The sequence below is a fragment of the Pinus tabuliformis genome, chromosome 2_1 (assembly GCF_031772625.1).
Source record: "Pinus tabuliformis cultivar Carrire ecotype Pingquan chromosome 2_1, CPIR1, whole genome shotgun sequence".
NCBI lineage: Eukaryota > Viridiplantae > Streptophyta > Pinopsida > Pinales > Pinaceae > Pinus > Pinus tabuliformis.
In genome coordinates, this window is record NC_142299.1 from 124958063 (window position 1) to 124981613 (window position 23551).

Genomic DNA, 23551 nt, shown 5'->3' on the forward strand with positions numbered 1-23551 from the left:
ATTAGAGGTATACATAAATATACTTCTTTGAAGGGAAAACCTTTTTTGCTCTCAATAAGTCAGGATCCCTCTTCTGCATCATGAAATAAATAAGTGCCTATGCACAGTTCTTTGAAAAATGAAAAAAAAAAAATAAAGGGTGAAAGAAGAAAAAGGCTTCCTGCGAAGAGAGGTGAGGCAAGTAACTTTGCTGAGGTGTTGTTTAGGCTCGCTGGCAATGAAGCAATGCTTGTATTCTTGGAGTGACTCCGTCAGGGTACTGTAAAGTCTTGCTGACAGTGGAGCAACACTATAGATGAAACTAAAACCCTGATATTCTATTTTACTTGTGCATCTTTATACCCCTCATCCCCAATTGAAACAATTCAATTTAAGTTTTCTTGGTATGTGTTCTTCTGATAAAGAGAATGGTAGGGACCATATCGTTAACTTAGGCTAAGTAAAGAAGTTATGATAATCGGATAACTGAACAATATTTTCGCAAGAGTTAGACTCGATTTGCATGAGACAAGGTCCATACAGAGAGTTAGAGTTCTACCAGTGTGTTTCCAATGTTGTAGTTGCTACAACCACCCTCCAAAATGTTTTCTATGCTTCGTTTTGGAACCTCCCTTCTAAACCACAACAACTCATCTTGTACTGATTCAGGTACTTGTGCTTTCATTGAGCCTCATCCTTTGCATCTTGGCTTGTGTTTTATTACAAGAATGCAAAAAATTAAAGATATAACCATAAACACAGAGATGTAGAAGAAATCAAACTTCATTTCATTAATATCAAAGAACTTAAATATGCTTACTTACATAATGGAAATAAACTCGCTCGAGCGATGGTAGCTTATCTCTAAGAAGAGATGCGGCGGCCACATTCCTCTAAAATATATTACAATAAGGCTCGGAGGCTTATTTATTATTGAGAAACAATGGAAAACCATAAAGATCCAAAAAACTAACCCTAGGAGATGAAGCACCAAAACTATGGGCCCCATTTGGGTAAATTGGCACATCAACTTCCTGAGGTCGTAACTTTGGCATACGACCTCCATTTGATGCACGCAATACCTCGATAGAAAGATCTATCCAAGGATTACAACTTCCATCTAGACATAATTTTTGTGTTGACCCCTGCTGGCCATGATTTTCCCAAAAAAACATCGTTTAGGGCCTCAAAACAGCTCTAGAAGTTCAAGACCCGAAAAAACTGCCAAAAATAGTAAATTGTGCTATAATTAATGAAACTGAAAGATTGAAAGAGATAGTGGTGGGGCTCCAAGTGGAATAGACAGGTGGTCACCCATATCCAACTGGATCAATCCTCCCCCCTTAAGAAGCATTGGTCCCCATTACATTGAGTGCCTCCATGAAATGGAGAAACTTCCTCTGGTGTGAGTTGTTCTGCAATGTTTGATGTATCCAGTAATGGTGGGAAGCATGGTTGAAGGTGGTCCACATTGAATACTGGGTGCAAGCCAAGGAATGGGGGATTTCTGAGCTCAAAATAATTATCTCCCATAACCTTGGTAATTGTGCAAGGACCATATCGAAGTGGTCTAAGTTTCTGATGGGCTCTGGCAAGGCATTTTTTGCAAATGCAACCAAAATTTGTCGCCCACCTGAAACTTGTGTGGCACCCGATGTGGATTAGGTCGCTGCTTGTACTAGGTATTTTCATAATGGAGCGGCGATATATCATCCCATTAGGTAGAGGTGCTCCGGGAGTCAGATCGAATGAATGCTTGACCTAACAATGCAATGGTACCCTTGTGGGTGAGGAGAAGATGTCCTTGTGTTCTTTCATGACCGTATCCACCTGCTTCTGCTGCATGGAGGAAGCCTTCCCAAGGGCCAGGGATGTGGCTATGATCTTACCCTTACTTTGAGAGTGAATCAGAAAGAAAAAAAAAATTCCTACTCCGGGAGATGATCTTATTGCATATCTTAGCAGGATCAAGGAGGTGGCGGTAGGTGGGGCTACCTTCGGTATCCTATATAATCTATTACTCAAAGAAATAATCACATAGAGAGGTGTAGAATCATATAAAACATGTTGCTTCCATAAGTATGGTTGTCCTAATAATACATCACAAACATCAAGAGGAGCAACATCACACAATTCCTCATCTGTGAAGGGATTGATGTTGTAGGGAAGGTGACACTTTTGGTTGACTCAGAGATCTTGTCCTTGGTGAAGCCACCCGATATTATATGGTTACAGGTGTGGTGTAATTAGTAGGCCCAACTGCTTCACGACCTCCATTGAAATGAGGTTCTTTTGGCTCCCACTCTTGACAATGAATTACAGTGGTGAACCCTTCACCCAGATTTGTGAGTGGAAGAGACACTTCCCCTCCTCTGGATCTTCAAGCTCATTCTTCTAGATCTTGGCGGTGACAACAATGGTGCTAGGCTATGCATTAATAATCTACTTCCATTTTTCATTCCTCTTGTTGGTTTATAACTCAGAGTTGGAACATGCATATGATTTTGATGCCTTCAACTCAGCCACCAATGACTGCTTAGCCCGACACTCACTTGTGTTATGAGTGAGCCTATTATGGAACTCACACCGCTTTCTTGTGTCCTTGTTTGAATTTTGTGTTGTTCTTTTCTTGTGGCTTCGACGGGTTGTCTTGGGTCACCCCGCCTTGGATTTGTCCTTTGTTCTCTGGTTTGGGGGCATCTTTCCCTTGCTTCAGATTCACAAATCCGAAGTCTTGCTTCTTTTGTTTAGACTTTTTCTCAATCTTGACAATGTATCGGTACGTCATGCCGAGTGAGGAGATGTACAGGAAATCCATCTCATCCTGGATGTACCTATGTAGATAGCCGCTATATTTAAGTACCAAATTCCGCTCAGAATCCTTGATACCCAACTTTGTGCGAAGGGAATGAAAAATATTGGTAAACCCTGTTATGTCTTGGTCCCTTCCCTGTCGCAGCGTGGTCCACTTTATGTATTTATCCTCATAGCTCCCTATAGGTTATTACTCTCCTTGATGGCATCTCGGAATGAATTCCAAGTGGGTGCGATTGAAAATAGTGAGGGATCCCTCTTGTCCTTCTACTCATAGTAGGTTTCTCACCAGTCCTTGATGTGGGGGATGGATTTGAGAAGTGAAAAAATAATATTTTCCCGTCCAGAAAAATCATTGACAGAAAAATATACTTCTAGCAGATTAAACCATTTATCTATAGTGTCTACATCTATTTGACCTTCAAATATGGGGATGTCAAAGTTAACTTGTACCTTAAAAGGTGTAGCGCTTCCAGAGTAGCTGTCGGAAGTAGATGCGTCGCCTTTGGGTAGTTGCTGAAGGATCTGGGAAAAGTTTTCCATCATCATGTTCACTCGAGGGCTTCTTCAAGAAAATTTTTGACAGGATTTCCTGCCCCCTCATATTTCTTCTCTTTCACCATGGCAGGCCATCAGGATTTATGAGGCTGGTCTTGCAAAGGTTTGACGGGTTCGAGCCCTAACTCCTTATATCCTTACCTTGTTGGGGACATGCAAAGAAAAATAGAGAAAGAGAAGACCTCTCTGATACCAGTGATCCAAATTTAAACAAGGACACAAAAAATTACAGATATAACCTTAAACATGGAGATGCACCAGAAATTAAACTTCATTTCATTAATATCAAAGAACTAAAATATGCTTACATACAAAATGGTAATAAACTAGCTCGGGCGATGGTAGCTTATGTCTGAGAAAAGATGTGGTGACTACATGCCTCTGAACTCCATTACAATGAGGCATGGAGGCCTATTTATTATTGAGAAACAATGGAAAATCATAAACATCCAAAAACCTAACCTTGAGAGATGAAGCGCCAAAAATATGGGCCCCGTTTGTGTAAATGGGTACATCAACTTCCGAGGGTCATAACTTTGGAATACGATCTTCGTTTGACATGCTTAATACCTTGTTAGAAATATCTATTCAAGTATTACAACTTCAAACTAGCCGACATTGGTGGATGACCTCTCTTGGCCCCGATGTTCCCAAAAAACGTCGTTAAGGCCCTCAAAATGACTCCAGAATTTCAAGACCCAAAAAACAACCAAAAATATTAAATTGTGCTACAATTAAGGAAGCTAAAAGACTGAAAGAGACAGTGGTGGGGGTCCAAGTGGAATAGATAGGTGGCCACCCACATCCACCTAGATCACTTGGTTCATTTTCTAAACCACAAGTCGATCTCTTGACTTGGTCTTTTCACAATTAGGTGCAATTCTTGAGGGAAACTGGCCTTGCTCTTGGGAATTGCATAGTCTTGACTGAAAATGAGCCTTGAGCTCAAGAATTTTGCAACACTAGATGGTAACCATCCTTGAGCTAGGAAATTTCGCAAAGATGAGAGGCAGCCCAAAGCCACTCAACCTAGAAATTGCACAGAACCCTTTATGCTCAGAAATTGCTCAGTGCATGAACCAAAGAGTTGCTCAGTTCAACTCAGAACTGCACAATATTTCTGGGAAATGCATGGAATTTTTTTCCCAAAAAAGAAAAAGAGTAAAAAGAATCCCTAAAAAATAGGGATATCTTTTTAGCAACCTGAAGGAGGCACTTGAGTTATTTTGGAAACTACTGCCAAGTGTCACTTTTTCCTTGATTTTTGACATTCGCATCATAAACCCTAACTTGAATAGTACTATTTAATCGAAACTGCTAGAGATCATTTTAACATTTTATCTTGGAGCCCTGGAATTCCCAAGGAGAACAAGGAACCTTTGGTGCGATCATCGTCGCTTTTATGGGTGAGTTTTTCTTTTCTAGTCTTTCGCTTCTTCTTTTTTCAATTTTTGTTATTTATCTTGTGAGAGTGTTGTTTCAATTGTTTCTTTAAATGATTGTTGGTGTTTTAACATGTTTTATATTGTAGAAGTGTTGTTTCAAGTTTTATATTTATTTTCCCAAGTGACGCGTGCGTTTTCCCATTTTTGCACCAATGGTCGTCATTGTGGTGACTCCCTTCACATGCTTCATTTTCCTTCAGTTTGAGTGATTCCTGCACTTGTTTCACATGCATGTATCAACACTTAGTCATATCTACACTCAACATCATACCATCCTTCTGATCTGCTTGTTTTCACACTCCCCATGGGAAGATCTGGACTCCCCTTTCCTGGATCTCACACTTCACTGCATGCACTGCACAATATGGGAGCTCAAGGCCTCTGCCTTGGCTGCTAGAATTGTGTAGAGCCTGTGTTGGCCTGGCTCCAACTACACACTATGCATTTCTATGAGCCAGCCTCCCAGCTTAGCCACTAAGACTACACAATGTGTACTCTCCCCCTGCCTTGGCCCAAGAATGAACTGCACATTACATAGTTCCAGTCATCAAGCTTCCTGACTGACTTCTAGGACTATGCAATGCATAATTCTCATAGTCAACTAGTGACCTTTGTTAGCCAGAATTTTGTAATCCTTCTCATCATAAACCTGACCTGTTTCTTTATCTTGTCTTGAAGTTGCTTTGGTTTTTAAGCTAGCATTTGTTTTCCATGAGTGTCCTCTTTGTCCCATAGGTACAACAGTTATTGAGAATCACTCAAGAAGATACAATTAACATGGCATCCAAGAGAGATGCATCAAAGGAATTTGTTAAGAGTAGTATTGGGGAAGCACTTGAGCAGATATCAGTTGTTCTACCATTTTATGCATATAATCAGTCAATGTTCATTGAGAGGGCTACAAGGTTAACATGGCATCAAATAAAAGATACTTTCACAAAGGACTTCAAGGAAGACTTAGACGACTGGAATGTGTATATCAGTATCCAACGGTCAAGTTTATACAAGGTTGCATGTAGGTACCCTGCCTTCCCATGTGCGGACATTATCAGCTAGATTTTCTCACACACAAATGAACAGACCATGACATTGAGCAGTGCCAGTAGGATAGAGCTTGCCACTTTCAGGGTGGAGAACTTTCAGAAACTGTATCATTTACCCAAGCTGGTGAAGCACATGGACTCATTTTTCTATGCCACCCACAACTTTATGAACACTAGAGATATCATCAAGCACTGAGTGAAAGAGTCGTCAAAGTTTATACAGACACCCAATCATGTTTATAAGACAAATTATCTCAGGAAGGCTTATCAATTCTTGCTTATCTTTGTCTGCCGAATATACGGTCAAGAGAACACATAAACCTTTCCAGAAGTTTGGGTAGTTGTACTAGACCAGGTGGTGAGTGATGGGAAGTCATTCAATAGGTCAGATTTGTTGGCTCATTAGTTGAAAATCCATGTGACTAGCGCTCAAAATTCGCCCAAGAATAAGTAAACAAGGTTTTACATGTCCACATACTTACTGGATTCAATCTATGCCCAGCAACAGTTTCTTGGCATGAGTTGGACATGGACACCAAAAGAGACTGTCATCAACATCTATTGCAAGTTTCTTTATGACTACAACTATCGAGGAGTGATGGCAAGGCTAACTGACCATTTTATCATCCTGTTGTACAAGCTTATCTTTGAGTAGGATCCACCTTGCATGTCCCGAGAAGCAATGGAGGCAATAGTAAATATTGCAAATTGGTATGCCTCACCAGGTGGCACCTTCATTAGAGTGTTTGGCGAAGAGAAGCCTCTGCATGTTCTACTAAGGTATGCCACTGAAAAGTTGATCATGTAAGAGGTTCATATCACCTCTCCACAGGGTTGTCAGTAGGACTTCATAGGAAGAAGAAAGTGCCATGGCCTGCTCTTCCTTTGCAGATCAGATTATACGAGATTAAGATCTTGAAAGATGCAGATGTCAAAGCTAAGGACATATTGAAATTCGAGTTCGACACCAAAGACTTTAATCCATATGATCCCCATGGTATTTGCAAATACCACTAAGAGAAGGTGTATTATCCATGGATCCAAGGAACATTTCACTAGCATGAAGAGGACCTTTGGAGGTATTGTTGCAATGCCTCCAAGCTCCACAAGCCAATCAGTATAGAAACAACTTGAAAGGCTGCTCTACAGACAAAAACAGCTCATGAAGCAACAACAACAACAATAATAAGAAATAACCTAGTAAAAGACAAGGGTAAGTGGAAGGTTTTTGAGGATCTAGAGGTAGAGGAAAGTTGCAAGAGGAAGACAGACCCTCTGTTGGGGAAGACAACTTTGGAAGTGGAAGCAAAGAGGGAGAAATGGATAAAGATAATAGAGTGAAGGAAGAGACAAAATTAGAGTTTGTAGGAATCAAAACTAAAGTTGCAGGAGATGGAGAAAAAATTGAAGGAAGAACAAGAGCTTAGGAGGAGAGGAAGAGAAGAGAAGCAGAAATAGGAGGAAGAAGAAAGGCAAGGCACAATGATAGAGAAAACAACCCCCATATAGGTTGATGATTCAGAACAACCAACAGTTGAGGAAGATGGTGAACAAATGTAGGAACAGGAGCTTGCTCAGACGATTGAGAAATTGATTGAAGTGACAGCCATGGAGTTGGAACAAGAGCCATAGAATGAAGAAAATGACCTTATGCTGAGAGCACCAGAGGTCATATCTTAGTCTCAACCACCTCTAGAGTCAAAACTTGTCTCGAGCGAACAAGGAGATATTTTTCTCCTTGATGATGATCCGGTAATGGATGTGTAAAATCTATCATTTGATGGGTTGTAGAAGAGGATTGTACAGGCACAGAGGAAGCACTTTCCGGATGATCACACATCACATGAATTCATCAAGGAAGGGGTGAGAGTGCCAGACACTAGGAAGAACCCAAATTCCCTTGTCGAAGCCATCTTGGCCTATGCAGGAGCGACAAGCTCAAATGTTAAGTACCCGACAACTGAGAATGAATAACTAGCAAAGAACTTTTAGGTTGTTAGGAAATAGGTAGAGCAACTTCGAGTATCAATGTAGGATGCAGTTTCTTCAATGGGGGAGATGAGGAAAGTGATACTCGCTGAAGTATCAACACTTGAGGATACCATGTAGAAGCTCTATGATGGATTTGTCACCGTGCATAAAGAAGTTGTCCATGTGCATGACCTACAACATCGGAGCAAAGAGTTTGTTCAAACTCTCAAGAAAATACATGTTCTCATCACCCATGTACAAGAGTGGACAATACGGAACAAAGGGGCCTTGCTTGACTTAGTTAAGAAGATGAAGACATAGGTAGAGCTAGAGAAATAAAAGGTTCAGATGTTGATCCAGAACTATGAGCAGCTCGCCCCATTCATCAGTATCATACATGCCTCATATGCACAGTTGTACAACAGTTTGGATGTCATGGTGAGAATACATAGGATCCCATCAATCGGTTCCCTCACCAAGGCTAAACCTAAGAACAAAGTCTGGATGAGATCGATGAGTATGTAGAGCAGCTGAGATGACAGGCCACCAGGGAAGACTTGGAGTTGAACGCACACAGCATGCAGTAGTACATAAGTAGTCTTGTCATGGTTAACACCATGCTGCATATGCTTCAGAACGAGTTGGATATAGGTTCCAAGACCATATACCCAGATGCCATGGAAGCAATATTTCACTTTCAGAAAGACAACATCAAGCAATTTGGGGACACCATCATTCAATACCAATCTTGGCATCAATATGTGACTGAGAAGCATCAAGTGGATGTTGCTGAGTTGGTCCTTCCCCAAAATTTTGAATTATAGTGTTTTGTTTTGCTAGGCTGTTTCTAGACTATTTTGTCTCACATGGGTACATGTGGAAAATGTGATATTATTTGTAAATGTGTTGTAAGTGAAATTCCAAGTGCCATTAGTGGAATGTGAAAGGTCATCATGTTATGTAATGAGTTATTTGTAAAGAATTTCAAGATTCATGAGGGATGTCGAAGAGTCTCAAAGAGGAATGTCAAGGGTCACCCCACACTTTGTTATAAATAGAACCTCATAACTCATAGAAAAGGCTTTTGGGAGCCAATATTTTGGCTAGGCTTAGGCTTAGAAAAAGCTTGGGAGTATTGTGATGAGCCTTGGCTTCTCCATAGCATAGAGAGAGTATACTTCTTTGGAGGAGTAGGTGTTCTTGACTGTAATGTTCCACTATTGGGGCTAGTGTTCGTCAATGGTGTATGTATGGATGGAACTTTCACTTATAATAATAATATTAGAGCCAACACACTTTCGTGCATATGTTGTTCTTGTAGTTGGACTATTCTGGTTGCTTTAGCAATATATGTTGCTTAACTTACGGCTTTTCTTATGAACTTTGTATGCAATTGTACGAATCTTGTTGAATGCATGTTGTTGGACTAACCCATCACTTTAATTCGTGGACTATTATGCAATTTAGCTTGTGATGTCATTCCACTCATGTGTTCCTTTCAAGTTGTGTACTATTATAGGCTTCTAAGGGGGACACTTCCTTTTACCCTCAGTGTGTTAGAACCTTCATGAATCACACTTGACTCTCAATAGGGCCACACACTTGCTCTCACGTAAAGTTATCATACTTACCTCTGCACACTACCGCGGTTAAGGCATTACACTACCACCCATTGTTGGGACTCCTACCCCAAATGGTTTGATGTTTACTTGGGACTTCTTATCAAGGAGATCCCATGAATTTTGGTAAGTCCAACACCATTAATAGGACACTAGGTCAATTTTGTATCTTTGGAAATTCACATATATGTTGATGCTAATGGTTATTTGGTAAACTCGTGTTACTTTCAACTAGCTTGTAACACGTATGGTATTTCAATAACTTATAACTTATACATATCATGATTTTCCTTCAAGATGTTTCCACCATTTATTGTCCTGGACCTATATTAGTTTGGTCATATACATGGCATTATCTCATTCCCTTCCTTCTCATGTAGTATTATATTGGATTAATCGTAACCATATTTGTTTCAATTTGTAAGTGTTAATGATAATATTCTTGATTATTCTATCTATGAGTGGGAAACTCATCTCTGTTTCCATGTATACCAAGTTGTCTAGATCTAAATCTATGATTTATATTATTCGACATCAAATTGTCGAACAACATATCAAAGGGAAGGAAAAAAAAGTAGTTGATGCCTTAAGAATAAAACTTAATCAGATTTGTGCTACATCAGCAACCATTTGGTCAACAAACTTGGTTGAATAATTCAAAACAAATGAAAATTCTGATTTAGAGTATTTGAAAATCAAATAAAAAGTGCATAAATTTGAAAAATTAGATGAGGGGAAGGATGATTTTTCGATTAACAACCAATATTTATTTTTGTTTAAAGGAAAAAATTATATACCTGATGATGTAAATCTATTTTTTTTTTGTCTTATATGAGTTGCATAAAAGGCCAATATCTAGTCATCCTGGTCATTGTATTAAGAAGAATTTTTATTGGAAAAATATGAAAAATGAGATAGATAAATATGTAGCTAAATGTCTTGTGTGCCAACAAGTTAAGGAATATCATCAACATCCTACTAGTTTGTTGCAACCATTACCCATTCCATAGTGGAAATGGGAGACCATTTCAATGGAATATATCAATGGATTTCCAAAAACAAGAAAATATCATGATTCCATTATGGTTGTGTTTGACAAGCTAAACAAAAAAACACACTTAATTCCAGTCAAATCCTCCTTTAAGGCCATAAATATTGTAGAAATATTCATGAAGGATATCTTCAGACTTCGTGGAATACCTAAGGTTGTAATTGCATATAGAGATGCAAAAGTTACATCTAAATTTTGGAAGGGTTTATTTGAAAATATGGGAACAAAGTTAAACTTTAGCACATTCTATCATCCTTAAATTAATGGTCAAATAGTGAGTACTAATTATATATCATAGGATATGCTAAGGTTTTATGTTAAAAACAAACAACTAAATAGGAGGATTACCTACATCTAGCAAAATTTTCCTATAATAATGGATATCGAACATCCTTAAAAATGATCCATTTTCGAAGTCATGTATGGAAGAAGATACAATGCACCCTTAAGTTGGGATCATCCTGAAGAAAAAAATTGTGTTGGGACTAGACATGTTAAAGGAAATGGAAGAGATAATCAAGCATGTTAAATAGAATTTGAAAACAACCCAAGATTTTGAGAAAAAATTATGTAGACCTGAAAAGAATTCAAAAGGAATTTAATGTGTGGAATCATGTGTATTTGAAGGTCAAGCCTATGAAAAGTACAATCAGACTTGGAAGTTGTGCAAAGTTATCTCCTAGATATTGTGGACCCTTTGAGGTGTTAGCCAGAGTTGGACCTGTTGCTTATAAACTAGCCCTACTAGCTAACATTAAAATTTATAATTTATTTCATGTTTCACTATTGAAAAAGTATGTACATGACACATCTCATGTAATTGATTGACATGTTTTACAAGTGGAACTAGAAGGGGAGTTCTTAGCACACCCATTGCATATTCTATACCAAAGAGTATTTACACTTCGGAATAGAGATATAGCACAATTGAAAGTTTATTGGAAACACTTTACTCCAGAGGATGCAGCTTGGGAGATGGAGGATGCTTTCAAAGAAGCATATCCTTCACTATTTTGATAAAATTGGAATGTGTTTACATAAAATACATTGATCAGACATTGGGATAGTGTGAAATTTAAGCGGGGGAGAATGTAATATCCCTTAGCTTAATGATTTGACTGTAATTAAATGTGCATAGGTTTACCTTTGATTAACTATGCTAAATTAACATACATAAAAATTTTAATTATCAATAATTTATTACTAATGATGGTTGCTTGTAAAGTTATAATTATGTTTTATTTTGTAAATGAAGACAAATCTGGGAAATCAATGGCTAAGTACATATGACTGAAAGAGGAGACTGGAGAGAAGCAAGAAGGAAAAATAAAAGAATTGTAGGCTTGGTTTCTCGAGGGAAACGAATTTTGTTGTTTCAAGGTTGGGAGGAGCCAACTTCTTGACTCTTAATTTCCTAGGAAATTTGTTCAAGTCATTGTTTCTAGCTCTACTATTCTCTTTTCCATATTAAAGTGAGAAATTGGTTATTATGTTCCTGGGTGGTTCACTAATTCTGTTTAGTTAGAATGAAGAATAGGAACTAGGAATTATTCCATTGATTAAACCTAGGATTATGATATCTCTATGATTTTCTCTTGTCTACAGTTATTTTCAAGAAAAGAACTTTATGACAGAACAAAGCAATGTTCCTTATACAAAAAATAATAAAAACTTTGAGCTCGTTAGAAATAGTACAATCCATAGTATTATTGTTGTATGATATAGATCACTTAACCATAGCTTATATCTATATATATATATATATATATATATATATATATATATATATATATATATATATATATATATATATATATATATATATATATATATATATATAGATAGATATATAAACTCTTAGAAAAAATCACAACATAGAGAAAGAATTTGTAAAATTAGTAAATGTAAATAAGAAGACATGGAAAATTCAAAGCATATGGTAGAAATAGAGAAACCATCATTTTAAAAACTCCAGTAATTAGATTCCATAAATATAATTATATTTGTATATACGTAAATGTATAAATATTAATATTACTGTAAATGTTTAGAAATGAACAATGGCAGATGTATTATTTAGACTTAAACCCAAAAAATTTCAATTGCCAATAATGCCATGAGACTAACATCTGATGGAGAAAGCCTAGTAGTAAATACCTGGTACAAAATTAAAAAATATATCTATTAATCCATGTATTACAAATAAGAGGCTATGAATTAGAAGTTCTGTGCAAAAGGAAAAAAAATATACTTTTGTGTTGTAGTCAAGTCATCTTTGGAAAAAACCTCTACGCAAAAGAAAGAAAGAATCAGCTATGGAAAAACTATGGATTGTAAAGATACATATTAAGCTCTGACTTATTCACTCATCAGATCCTGATGATGAACCATAGAGGTTGGTTTGAAACTTCGATTCCAAAAAACATGATTGCGATGACTCTGGAAGATATCACCACACAAAACAAGGTTTATAAAAAAAATCTATCTATTGGAGCTATGAACAAAAATATTGAATTTTCATTTGTTGTAGTGTTTTCTTCTCAATGATGTACAAAAAGAACCAACTTAAGATTGTGGATGACAACCAATCTCAACAATATAAATGGCTGCTAAACATTGTAGATCTGCAACAACTGATAGAAACAAAAGCTTCCAAAGTTTGGATCTATGCCACATTCATAGTTAAACAACAAAAAGAAAGAGTAATAACTCCAATCATCCAATGGAAACCAGACATGTAAATAATAATTTTATTATAACACTTGTGAAGAGAACAGATAAATGTTATCAATCCCCATCTATGGGATGGGTTCTTCGCTATCCTCAAACATCTTCAGCTTGTGTTGAGTCTCTCTCCTCTATAATGCATAAACCCAACAAAAATATGGTGTGCGACAATGAAAATAATCAAAGTTACAACAATGAGTGCAACAATAAAAATAATCAAAAGTGAATAATGAATGGAAAACCCTTCTATTTATAACAAAATATTGAGTTATCCCCGAATAATGAGAAATGATAAAATATTATTGATCCCATTCCTGGAATAACCACTTGGAATATTTTATTATATTTGTTTAGGAGGGAAAAATTATTTAAACTTTTATTTAGAAATAATAAATGAATAAATGATTTATTTATCATCTCAAGGAATTAGTTAGGGAATAATAAACAAATAAGGATTTATTTAATTATTCCTAAGGGATTTAGTCAAATTTGACAAAGAAAAATAATTAATTAGTCATTAATTAACTATTTTTAGAGAAAAATAAGATAAATAATGATTTATCTGTTTAATTTTCATGATTGGGCAAATTTAACAAGGAATAATAATAAAAACAATGGTTTAATTAATTATTCCTAGAAGATAATCAAATAAATAGTGATTTATTTAATTATCCTTCATGGGTTTGACTATAAATTACTTAAAAAAGGTGGTTTATTAAGTAATTTCTCACAGTGAAAGCAATTTTACTATGGTAAATTTGGCTTTACATGGTGTACTTCGATCCATCTAGTAAATTAGGCTAGATGATAAATTTTTTGGTGATAACAGATTGCCCCCCAACGTACCAGTGTTAGGCGCAAAACATATGACCGAAGTACGTTGTAAAGACACAATCACTAGACAACACAGGGGGGAGAGAGAGAGAGAGAAAGCTAAATTTGAGAGAGGATAAGGGTAGAGGGGGCAAGACTAATGTAAGTCTCCTTTTATGTTGTGGTACCAGACCTCAATGAGGCAGGGGAGGCATACCCATACCCACTGAGATAACTTAGGTACAAAAATGTTGGTTTGCCCAAAAATATAAAACCGAGCAATGAAGTACATGTTGAATGGTACATGACATGCTAGCATAATAGAGCCATAAAATAATATAATGTGTTCCATATACATAATTCACCTGGTAAAAACATGAGTCAGGTTTGAATACAATAATATCTAAGTACCTGAGATACAAAGCCCCTTCCCTAAAAAAAAAAGGGTGGGAGGGAGGGTAGAACAACCGGAGAAGCCCTGCTAAACAAGGAAGGGCTCTGCAAAACGAAATGGATCATCTAGAGGACATGTGCATGCTATGAACACTTCAATCGATAGGACCGAAAATCATAAACTCTACGGAACTGCATCTGGGGTTGTAGCATAGTAGGTATGCATCTGGGCATGTGGGGTGCTACCTGAAGGGCCACCCCCTCATGAGGTCTGAAAACATCTCGCACACACCTGGGAATCACTGGGACAATTTGATGCATCATTGGACCATCAAGTGTATGGATCAAAAACATGAAACGATCAAGTCAAAGAGAAATAATGAGACCCTCTACTCAATCCAAGGCGTTGAACAAGAATGGAAGCTGGAACCGAGATACACCACCCTCTAGGTCGTTCTTCTGGAATAAACGAGTTGATGTCGACATAATAGGGCTCGCGATAAATGAGGCAATGAGGATCCTCAACTAAAGCACAAGGGAAAATAGTAATGTGACTGATGGATTAACACCATGGATAATGGGGAAAAGGGGACTGAGGGACAAACAAATGACTTCCCTTGTCAGAGCATAAAGTGCATGGTTGACATGGCAACAACTGAACCACCTCCTAAGGGGATGGGGACAGTATGACTGGAGGCCAAGATGGGCAACACAGGATGGAAAATATACAAATATGGATGGAATATTGTGACATGATATGATGGGACATGAAATAGACTCCTAGAATGCAAGGGTGACTCATTGGGATGCTCTAAACAAGGGTGACTCGATGACGCTGCCACACAGACTAGGCCTGATGAGGACCATGAAAACATGATTAGATGATGGTTACTCATGACGAAAATTGAAATATGATATGGCAAGTATTAAGAGCAGGTGGATCTGAAAGTACAAGTGTTGCTTTATGACGAAAGTCGATTTTGAGAGGCAACGAAGTGACCTTTCATGGAAAAAAGGCTTCCTAGTGAAGTGTCAAATAATAAAATGAAGTGGTGCAACCTACCTAAATGCATGACCGAAATAAATATGTGAAAATCAATGGGAAGTGCTATGGGTAAAATCTCTTGAGGTAGAGTGCATTACGAGAATTGGGAAGGAGTTGGCCTTCAAAATCCTCTAGGAGACATGCCCCCTTACATAAGTCCTTACGAATGATGTAAGGTCCTAGCCATAATGATTCGAACTTCCCATGCCCCAAGGTATCATGGGCCTGGTCATACACCAGAACAAGCTCACCTTTTTTAAAGACATGAGGGTTGACTTTTCGGTCATATTGAGCTTTGGTGCACGTTTTGTTCGCTTCAATGGTTTGAAAAGCAACACAATGGTCTTCAAAGGCGTGTTCAAGCATGACAAGTCTTTGTTCTAATGGTTGGGTGTTGGGGAGAAGTTCGATAGCTAGGTGAAGGGAAGTGATCTCACACTCGATTTGTAAGATTGCCTCCTCACCAAAGACAAGGTGGAAAGGAGTAAACTCGGTGGCAATTTTAATAGAAGTTCTATAGGCCCACAAAGCTGGGAAGAGCATAAGGTGCCAGTTGGTCTTGTGCTTATTCATCGTCGGCTGAAGCATTGTCTTGAGAATCTTGTTGATTGATTCAACTTTTCCATCACCTTGGAGATAATAAGATGATGAATACTGGTGTTGGAAGCCAAATAGTGAGGATAGTTCATACTATACCTCATCTTCAAAATGTCGGCCATGATCAGAGACCAATTGTTTCGGAACCCCAAATCGAGCGATAACATCATTAAAGAAGAAAAGGGTTGTGGTAGTGTTGTGTTATTGAACGTTGGCATGGCCTCAACCCATTTGGTAAAATAATCAACCGCCACGATAATATACTTATGGCTATTAATAGATGATGGTCGAAACTCCATAAATTCAATGGCCCATTTACAGAAAGGACTAGCCACGATGACCGGATGGAGGGGAGCTAGTGGGGCTCTTGCCTTTTGGGCAGTGTTTGATTGCCTCAATGCAATCACTGAAGAGATAAGGCCAAAATTAACTGACGCACATGACTTTCTAGAAAGTGGCCATACCAGAGAGGTGACCACCACAAGCACCACTGTGACAGGAATTTAGCACTTGCTCTGCTTCAATATGGGTGAGACAATGATGAAGGATAGAATCCACATTGTGATGACAAAGGTCGTTACCGATGAGGAGGTAGCGAGGGGCTTGGTATCGAATCCATCGTCAATCATCACGGGTAAGATCGGGAGCGAAATTTTGAGTTCGCAAATATGTGATAATATCTCCGTACCACGTATCGTCTGAAGTGATGACAAACATGCGTTCATCCGGGAGCTTGTCATTAACCGATGAATCACGTGCACTAATGGGTACTTCATAAATGAGTTCGGTGAGGGCCAAACCTTTTTTACTCTTAGGCGTAACAAACTCGAGATCGAATTCCTGGAGGATGACGATCCAACATGCATACTTCCCATTGATGATCCGCCGACTCAATAGGAAGGTTATGTGGTTGGAGTTTGTTACGACCCTGGTGGTACACATGAGGATATAGTGACAGAGCTTTTGGACGGAAAACACGACAGCCAGTGCCAACTTCTCTTCATGGGAGTAGTTCACAGGGGGACCTACTAAGTTTTTACTGACATAATAGATAACATGCTCATTCTGATCCTCATCTTCTTGAATAAGAACCCCAATGACCGAATGGGTGGAAGCTGAGATGTATAAGATGAAGTCCTTGGTGAAGTCGGGGGGACTAATCAAGGGTGCAGAAGTGAGAGCATGCTTCAGGGCATCAAAGGACTGTTTAACATGGTCATCCCAAACAAATGGAATGGTGGAGCGAAGGAGTCTAAGAAATGCATGAGCAGTGGTCGCATAATCAGCCGCGAACCTGCGAAGGAAGTTGGCTTTGCCTTGAAGGCTTTGCAACTGGCACAAGGTACGGGGAGGTGGCAATTCAAGAATGGCTTGAAATTTCAAAAGGTCAAGAGTGATACTGTATTTTGACACAATGAAGCCTTACAGACAGCTGGAAAGAATAGAAAAGACACATTTCAACAGATTAAGACGAATGTTATACTTGTGACATCAGAGAAAAATGGTGCGCAAATCGTGAATATGTTGCACCCGAGACCTCGAACGAGTGGTGAGATCGTCAAGGTAAGAAAGAATAAGGTTCACCAAGTCATGAAAGCAGTATGACATGGCCCCCTAAAATGTGGCTCCAGCATTTTTTAAATCGAATGGCATGACCCGGTATGTGAAGGTTCCCCACTGACTAATGAACACTATCTTTAACTGAACGACACAATGGATACTTATCTGGTTGTACTTGGAGAATCCATCCATAAAGGATGGAACCTCGTGCCCCACACACTCATCAATGATCTGGTCAATAAAGGGTGTGGGAAAGTTGACTTTGGGACAAGCTTTGTTTAGGTTGCGAAAATTCGTGCAGACACGAATGGTGCCTTGCTTCTTGAGAACAGGAATCGGGTTGGATAACCATGTGGTATACTCAATGGGATAGATGAAATCTGCCTACTTTTTCTTGTCGATTTCGGCTTAGATGGCCTCACGTTGAGAAGGGTGGATGGGTCTCAACTTCTGCTAGACAGGAGTGGCATCGGGCCATGTGTCCCGATGAAGGTAATAGGGGATGCTCTGATGTATCAACCAAGAAGAAAATCAAATGATTGTGAGAAGGATCCACTACATCCAAGGTAGTTAGTAGAGGTTTCTTTTGGGAAGGGAACGACTGGAGGACTTCTAGTGTCGACATGGAGATAGGTGATTGTGCCAAGTCGTCTACTATACTGTATGTATGGGAAGCTCTATTAGAAGTTGCATTATGGAATAATGGTCCCTTTGGATCTTAGGAATGGCCTCAAATTTGGGTTGAGGGATCTGTAAAGGACCATTTGGAGTCATAAGAGGCTCAGCATATACTTTGGTTTTGGACTCAGTAACAGACGAAGTGGAGGGCTTGTCATATTGGCACGACCAAGTTTGTAAGTTGATATTAGAGGGGTTAACCTCATCAGAGTTCATCATAAGGATCTAGTAGTCACTGGGACCAGAAGGTTGGGGGAGGTGGACTGTTTGACTTGGCTAGGGTTGAGAAACAACAAATCCTTGCTGAGGGAAAGGATTTGTGAGCACGGCCGGTTGAGGTGGCGCAGAATTCTTAGGCGATTGTTGACCTAGAGAAGCTGCTTGAGCTTCCCACATTTGGTGCATCTGGGGTAAAAGAGGACACTCATGTGTATAGTGGCCATGTACACCACAACATGCACAATGCTTATTTGTACGAATAACCTTGTTTTGCTTGGGCTGGTCGCCCTGTTGTTGGTTGTTGGTGTTAGCCTAGTTTGCTTGGGGTTCACTAGGCTAGTTACCTTGGTTACCCTGGTTACCCTTGTTACCCTTCCCCTTATTCTTTTTCTTCAAATTTTGGGGATTGGTAGCACTCTGTTGTGCAAACACTTGTTCCTAAGGGGGAAGTGGTTATTGGGGCTAAGGATGCATGGGAGGCTGTGACACTAATGCTGGAGGGGCTAAAACGCTAGGCTGTGCATAAGGAGGAGCAACAGTTTGGTAGATGGGTTGGGGCCCTGGAAACATGTTGCTAGCAGGAGGGGCATAAGTGTTTGAGGAACTGGTTCCCCCCTATGGGTAGCCATAAATTTGCTAAGTATATGGTGAAGAGTGTGAAAGGGATCCAACGATACCGTCAGCAGCGTGAGATGCCCCCGGTGCATTAGCACTTCTAGGATGAGGGAGGTCTAGAATGACGGTATAGACAACCGAATTGTGCATAAATTAGATCATATCTCAAAGAGGACTGGAGAGCTTCTTCCTTGGTCTGAGGAAAATGGGACGCGGCGTCTTTCCTAATGGGAGATAAAAGGATCTTAAGAAACCAATCTATATAGACACGGTCTTCAAAAGGCAGGGCACGAGATGTGCTCCTCCTTCGACGCCACTCTTGAACATGGTCAGAAAGGTGAGTGGTGGAGGACTAACGGAATGTGGTCAATAGATCTGTACCAGTGTCGTACCAGAGTGGTAACTGGAAATATGAAAGGAGCGCTTTAGCAAGCGTCGTGAAAATGAAATGAGATGTGGAGCGCTGATCTACATACCATTTTTCAACGTCTCTAGTGAGCGTGCGTTGGAAGAGCTGAAGACGAATGGAGTCATCAGTGATGGAGTTGGAAGAACACCACATGTGGAAGAATCAAACAAGGTTGATAGGATCCTCTCTAGTAATACCCTCAAACTTTGGGATGTCTGAGGGAAGCTTAGTCGGCATAGAGGGCCAACTAGCATCATGGTGTATGGGGTTGTTTGTTAACTGGTTAAGATCCAGTAGACTTAACCCAACCATAAAGGAGAGCATGGGAGCTGCTGGAACAGTTCCTGAGACCGTTTCGCTTAATGTGACCATCGGTATAAAACTAGAGCCAACACCAAGTTGGGTTCCTGCACTAGCTATGGGTCTAGACATGGTGAGGATATCCGGTAAAGGAGGCTCGGGATCAGATGAGGAATCAGAAGAACCAGGAGAAGAGTCGGTATGGGGAATCAGAGGGCTATGAACTCAGATCCGACAGGGAGGATTAATACGCCCAAGCGGAAACTGAGGGTGAAGGCCTAATAGTCTATGTGACACACGCCTTGGTGGCATAGTGGTGGTAGGACACACGGAACATAGAAAAGGTGAAGGGAGATCAACAATATATCTTTGGTCTCGATGCGGGGAGATAAATTTATTATGTTAAGTCTTGACTTGGCGGTGTAAACCAAACACCCTTCACTTCAGGTGTGCTTGTGTGTGCAAGTGTATTAATTGATTAAGCCCAGATCGTGTTTGTGAAAAAAAGAAAAGCTTGCTGAAAATAAACTGAAATAAATAACAGAAAATGAACAACAAAATAATTAACTAAACCCCAACCAAACTAGTTTTGCAAACACTGTATTGCTTGGTGGCTAAACCGATAGAAAATACACTGAAACGATCAAGAGGTCTAAATGTCAGTGTGACTGGGATCAAGTGACACTAAGCTGTTGGAAAGTGGTTCAGCAATAACAAAAAAACCAGAGAGGAAGATCGCTGTAAAAATATAGGGAGATGGATGAAACACCTAAGAAAACCAATGGGACCCTAAGGGAATGACCAAACAAATTTAAATGTGAAACTATGGATGGTAGCAACCTATCTTAACATATCTAAAACAAAATATTACAGATCTGGAAAATGTGGTTGAAAGCGTTGCAAAAACTCAGACTACTCACTTAGTTAAACTCCTCTTAGAAAGGTGGAAGTGTACTAGAAGCCCTAGGGGAGGCTAAATTCGACTTCAATGAGTAAAACAAAGTGGATCAAGGCCTAAGCGAGATGAGACAGAGGTCAGACACCCAGTAGATAGCTCTCAACAAAACCCATAAACCGATCTTAGAAAAATAAACCTAGAAATCGCAGGTACTGACCTGTTTCTCTGCAGGGATCACACTTTTTGCACTGAAATGTGCGTTCTGAAGCCCAAATCGCACTTTTTGGGCTAAAAACTGTGATTTTTTTTTTCTGTGGATCCTGATCGACAAATCTAGAAAAAAAGTGTCGCCTTTGTCTCGTCTGGTTCTTGTGACCTGCGGAAACGACTAGAAAGCTTGCGAAAGTCAGAAATTTATCAGATCTAGGGTTAAAAGGCTAGGAAAGATTAAGAGAATTGAAAAAAGAAGCAACCCTAAGCTGAAAACCAAAGTTCACCCAAGTTTCTGGATCTGAAGTATAAAACCTAGCGAAGTCGCCAATTTTGTTGTAGCGTTTTCTTCTCAATGATGTACGAAAAGAACCCACTTAAGATTGTGGATGACAAACAATCTCAACAATATAAATGGCTACTAAACATTGTAGATCTGCAGCAACTGATAAAAATAAAACTTGCCAAAGTCTGGATCTATGCCACAATCATAGTTAAACAACAAAAATAAAGAGTAATAACTCCAATCATCCAATGGAAACCAGATATGTAAAGAATAATTTTATTATAACACTCGTGAAGAGAATAGATAAATGTTACGAGTCCCCCTCTATGGGATGGGTTCTTGGCTATCCTCAAACATCTTCAGCTTGTGCGGATTCTCTCTCCTCTATAGTGCATAAACCCAACAAAAATATGGTGTGCAACAATGAAAATAATCAGAGTTACAACAATGAGTGCAACAATGAAAATAATCAAAAGTGAATAATGAATGGAAAACCCTTCTATTTATAACAAAATATTGAGTTATCCTCGAATAATGATCAATAATAAAATATTATTGATCCCATTATTGGAATAACCACTTGGAATATTTTATTATATTTGTTTAGGAGGAAAAAAGTATTTAAGCTTTTATTTAGAAATAATAAATAAATAAATGATTTATTTATTATCTTAAGGAATTAGGTAAGGAATAATAAACAAATAAGGATTTATTTAATTATTCCTAAGGGATTTAGTCAAATTTGTCAAAGAATAATAATTAATTAGTGATTAATTAATTATTCTTAGAGAAAAATAAGATAAATAATCATTTATCTGTTTATTTTTCATGATTGGGACAAATCTAACAAGGAATAATAATAAAACAATGGTTTAATTAATTATTCCTAAAAAAAAATCAAATAAATAGTGATTTATTTAATTATTCTTCATGGGTTTGACTACAAATTACTTTAAAAATGTGGTTTATTAAGTAATTTCTCACAATGAAAGCAATTTTACTATGATAAAATTGGTTTTACATGGTGTACTTCGATCCATCTAGTAAATTAGGCTAGATGATCATTTTTTTGGTGATAGCATCATTCAAACATTAGGAAACCTCTAAATAAAAAATTTGAAAGCCTTTATATGGTTGTTAAGAATAAAATTGAAAACCACTATTTTAGTATGACTCTATTAATATCATAGCGTTGTGGAATAGAAGGAAAACTGAAAGGGTATGACTCCTTATTACAATAAATAAACACAATAACCCTCGTTCTTTATAATGAGTGAAAATGGAAAAATAAGCTAGACAAGAAAAATTTATGTTTAATATAGGGGTTTCAACATTCTTCAGACCACTGAAGGAAAAACCCATCATATTCATAACAAAATTATATTGTAAAATTAACGAATAAAACACCTTCATAAATTACAAAAAAAACCCTAGGGTTCAAAAAGGATTGAAACCCTACTGATTATAGAATTACTCTGAAACGCAAGACAAAAAGAAGAAAAGGCTAAAATAATATACATTTTGACTATTGATAAAAATATGACTAAGAAAGTCACCCCAAAAAGGCTAAAATAATATACATTTTGACTATTGATAAAAATATGACTAAGAAAGTCAGCCAAAATTTTACCTATTGAGTGCAGGAAATGCACAAAAAGTAGCAACCTGTATTTTCCTGTGAGTATACAAAGGGCTTATTACCACCAAGTTTGGCCAAGCTCTCAATAAACATACAAAAACATAAATTGAATAGTAAATGTTATAGAAAACTGCAAAACGCAAATGTTATAGAAGTCAATTTAAAGGACCATACCTCTCATAAGAGCGTTGACAGGCCACCGGTGAAAGCCATTTTCACTCGATGGAGTATAGGGTCAATAACATTCGAATGAAAAATGGTAGCAAACGGTATTTAGAGAACATTTGTTGCGTTACACCATTAAGAATGGTGGATATGCCATTGAAAAACTGAAAACAAAAACCTAGCCGCAAAGCGGCATGATTGGAAGAGGTCAATTGGGAAGTGCATGTGGTGTAATAGAAACCATTAAGGTCATTAACCTCATCGAGAAACAATAAAGTAAATCACTATCGTAGACTCAATATAAAATATTACAAAATGTAGATTTGAGGTCAGTCAAGTTGACATACATGGTGATAGGAAAAAACTTCCCACTTTGGAGTAGAAACATCTAGAAGCATCTCCATTACACATATAATATGAAACATGTAAGATTTTTAAATGGATTTTATAATAGCACATGGGAAACAATGAAAAGAATCATGGCATTTATATAGATTGGAATAAGGTCCAAAATTGT